The sequence below is a fragment of the Cervus elaphus genome, chromosome 10 (genome assembly GCF_910594005.1).
Source record: "Cervus elaphus chromosome 10, mCerEla1.1, whole genome shotgun sequence".
Classification (NCBI taxonomy): Eukaryota; Metazoa; Chordata; class Mammalia; order Artiodactyla; family Cervidae; genus Cervus; species Cervus elaphus.
The window spans coordinates 22,816,652-22,821,313 of record NC_057824.1 but is presented as its reverse complement, the minus strand read 5'-3'; positions in this window follow the sequence as shown (position 1 = coordinate 22,821,313).

Sequence of the window (4,662 nt, the reverse complement as noted above, 5' to 3'; positions counted from 1 at the left end):
AGGATCAGCAGGGGATTAAGAGCCCAGAGATTTATAAATGTCATGGCTCCGTCTGCCCAGCAGGAAAGAACCTGGGACTGAAATGTTGCCTCTACAGACGCGGCGGGATCTGTACCCACACGTGTTTGCCAGCAAGGACTCCCAGGGGGAAAATATTTGACTCAAACTCAGAGTCACTTCAGACAGAAAACGTGGCACTGAAGGAGCTCGTCTGAAATAAATAGTGATGAGAGCGAACATTGATGATGCCCTTCAAACACGCTGGGTCTGGAGCCCTTAAACATTATATTGTTTATATCATCCATTCGACAAATAATTTATAGAGGGCTAGCTAGGTGCCAGGTATCATCTGCAGAGGGAGCCACAAACAACACAGACAAATATCGCTACCTTTGGGAAGTTTGCATTCTCCTGGTGTATTTTGGGCATGAGGAAGAGAAGGGCACAACCAAAATTTGAAACAGGTCAGATTGTTCCAAATGCTAGAGAAAATACATCAAGAGAGAGATCGGCAGTGTGCAGTGCAAGTTTAAATGGAGTGTTCGGGAGAATTCCCTGGGGGTCCAATGGTTAGAGGACTCTGAACTTTCACTGCCAAGGGTGCAGGTTCCACCCCCTGGTCGGGGAACTAAGATCCCCACAAGCTGTGCAGACCGATAAATAAATAAATGGGGCGTTTAGGACAAGCTCACCTTATGTAAGCAAAGACCTGAGGGAATGGGCAAATATCTGGAGGAAGAAGATTCCAGGCAGAGAGACGGTACAAAGTCACAAAATTGTGTGACCATCATCATAATCCATTTTGGAATATTTTCTTTAGCCCAGAAAGCAATACTATGCTTATTAACAGTCGCTTTCCGTTTCCTCTCTCCCATCCAGCTCCTAGCAACCACTAACCTGCCTGAATGGACATGAGGTTTCTTTCTGGATGACTTTTGTAGTTTAAGGATGAATGACTCTAGCTGGTGTGAAGAGAAGAGACAGTGGGGAGATGCAAGGTCAAAGCTAGGAAGCTGGTGATAGGGCTGTTGTAATAAATCAAACAATCTTCACCTCAGGGGAGATGAGAAATATTATTATGCCCATTTTACAGATCAGCAAACTGAGGCTTGTAGAAGTTGACTAACCCCAAGTCTCAGGCTAGGAAGGGGAAGGGAAATGCCAGGAATCGACACCCACTCTATCATCAGTAGTCCTGCCCTGAGGATGTGGCAGATTAGATTATTTCCCCTCTCCCTCCCAATTCAAGTTACACTATCCCTCCGTCAGTCATGTGACTGGCAATAATCAATGGGCTGCTGGGCTTTAAAAGTATTTAAAAGTGGGCTTGCCATCTTCTGCCTCTGCCAGCACCAGCTAGATTAAAATTCCAGGTTGGTATTGTTGTTTAGTCGCTAAATTGTGTCTGACTCTTTTGTGACTCCACGGACTATAGCCTGCCACACTCCTCTGTCAATGAGATTTCCCAGACAAGAATACTGGAGTGGGTTGCCGTGCCCTCCTCCAGGGTATCTTCCCAACCCAGGGATCGAACCCGCGTCTCCCACATTGGCTGGTGGATTCTTCACCACTGAACCACCCGGGAAGCCCATGTAGACACTGACTAGTTGAAGAACAAAGGGCAGTTCTTTGCAGCCTCTTCTAAATTAAAAAATATCCTGCTTGTTAGTGGTGGGTGGTTTCCAGAACTCTTTTGGACCCATTTGCTTATTTAGCCTGGGAAGCAAGCCTGGGGAGAAGATGTTTCTTATTCCTCATTTTACAGCTGGGGATTTTGGGGTCAAGAACAAAGCACTGGCCTCTCTTTCATCCAGGTTGACTGGGCAGCCCAGGTCTCTAACTGCACATCTTCCCAGCTCATTTCCACCCCTCTCCTGCCTTTCAACCCCTTCCCTTCCCCTGAAGTGTTCATTATAATTATTTTATAATTAGTTAGCTAACACGCCAAGAGGAATCCTGCAGGAATGTCTGATGGCTCAGACCTTAACAGCTCCCACTAAACTCCAGCAGCCCTGCCCCCACAGCTCTTCCCGCTCCGAGGAATTTTCCGCACAGCCCTTATCGCGCTGCATTTTAATTGCTCGGCTTCCACATCCACCTCCCTCACCAGCCCGGGAGCTTTTGAAATGAAGGGCCAAACACTCTCCATCTCCAATACCCAGTGTTTTTCACACTATCTGACCCAGAGAGAAGACCAAGTATGATTTTTTAATAAATTCACACCAAGGCAGCAACTGGATTTCCAATGTTCAGTTCACCTCGATATGCATTTAATCAATTATACAATGGAGATGCTGACACCCCAAAGAGGAGTGTGTTAAACATGTCATTTTGATCTTGCAATTTTTCTTTCCTTATTCTTGCACCAGAGACATTTTACTCTACCTTGCGGTAAAGAGTTTACCAGTCAGTATGCTGGTTGACTTTGTGTATACATGTGAGTGTCTGTGTATGTGTTTATGTGTGTACCTGTCACTATGTGCTTGTGTGTGCATGCATGTGCATGTGTGTGCAAATGTGTGTTTGAACATGTGTGCATGTGGCTATGTGCACATGTGAGTAGGCATGAATGTGTCTGTGTGTATATATGAGCATATGCATATATGTCTCTATGTGTGCATATGCATGCCTGGATACACACACACGTGTGCAAACCTGAATGTGCGTGACCTATGTGCATATGCATGCGTGTCTGTGTACATGTGTGTACACATGTGCCTACATGTGTGTGCCAGTGAGCATGTGTGTGCATGCTCTCCCCATCTTCTTGTCCCTCTTCATCTGCCTCCGTCTATCTCCCTCCCCTAAAGCTGATCACCATTCCTGTAGGACAAACACAGATAAACCATCAGTGTGTGTGTGTTAGTTGCTCAGTGACAGCATGGCTGCAGCCCGCCAGACTCCTCTGTCCATGGAATTCTCCAGGCAAGAATACTAGAGTGGGTTGCCATGCCCTCCTCCAGAGGATCTTCCCACCCCAGGGATCAAACCCAGGTCTTCTGCATTGCAGGAAGATTCTTTACCCTCTGAGCCACCATGGAAGCCCAAATCATCATTTTATTCATTCTGCCTCCAAATATTTGTAGAGAACCCACTATGCCCTCCCCCTCCCCAGGCACTGTCCTAGGTCCTGAAGCCAAGGCAGGGGAATAAAGACAGAAATCCTTCCCTCCCTTGCATCCTGATGATTGTTTCTATCGTCCCACTACTGGTAGAAAACAATCAGCTGTTCGTAAAACTAGCAGGGCTGACATGACATACGCTAGAATTTGTAACAGGCTAAAAGTTGGCACCAGAAAAGTATTCTTGACACCATTTCGATCTGCAAGAGATTTGCACTGGGTAGAAAGGCCACAAAAGAAGGAAACAGGATATACACCATGGAATTTTACTCAGCCGTCAAAAAGAATTCATTTGAACCAGTCCTAATGAGATGGATGAAACTGGAGCCCCTTATACAGAGTGAAGTAAGCCAGAAAGATAAAGAACATTACAGCATACTAACACATATATATGGAATTTAGAAAGATGGTAACGATAACCCTATATGCAAAACAGAAAAAGAGACACAGAAATACAGAACAGACTTTTGAACTCTGTGGGAGAAGGTGAGGGTGGGATGTTTCAAAAGAACAGCATGTATACTATCTATGGTGAAACAGATCACCAGCCCAGGTGGGATGCATGAGACAAGTGCTTGGGCCTGGTGCACTGGGAAGACCCAGAGGAATCGGGTGGAGAGGGAGATGGGAGGGGGGATCGGGATGGGGAATAAGTGTAAATCTATGGCTGATTCATATCAATGTATGACAAAACCCACTGAAATGTTGTGAAGTAATTAGCCTCCAATTAATAAAAAAATTTAAAAAAAAAAAAAAAAAAAGAAGGAAACAGGGACTTCCCTGATGCTCCAGTGGTTAAGACTCCACCTGTCCACTGGCAGGGGACACGGGTTCAATTCCCGGTCAGGGAACTAAGACCCCACATGCCACAAGGTGTAGCTGATAAATAATAGTTAAAATTTTTTAAATTAAAATGTTCCAAAGGAAGGAAGCAAACAAAAACCTTAAGACAGCAGAAGTTAGCCACAGCAGAAAGTCAGTATAAGGAAAAAGATGAATGAATCACATTGCTGTAAAATTTAAACAGAAAATAATCGATCCCATGAAAATAATGTTACGACAAACATTTTGATGAGGGAAAAAAATGGAAACAGTTTAGTTGAGCTATAGAGCAAATTAAGTCCTGGATTTAAAAGGCTTAATGGAATTTGCTCCATGAAACACTTTGTTGCAGAAAATTAATGTTGCAAGAATTGTCACGTGGGTGCGTGTGTAAAAATGTATATGAGGTCGAAAGCAGGGGGTGACAACGGAGTCGGGCACACGATACTCTCCATCTGCGTCACAACATTCATCGATAGATTCGGCTCCTCAGAGGACTCACAGCATCGGATCCCAGCATGGTCAGAGACTGCTGGTTTAGTCTCTCTGCTCAGCACTTCTCAAATGTTTTTGTGCATTCAAGTCACCCCAGGGCCTGTTAAAATGCAGCAGAACCGGGGCCCTCGGGAGGTCTTGCATTTCTAACAAGCTCCCAGGAGATGCAGAGGCCGCCAGTCTGCAGACCACACTCTGAGCACTGAGGTCTCCGCAGACACTG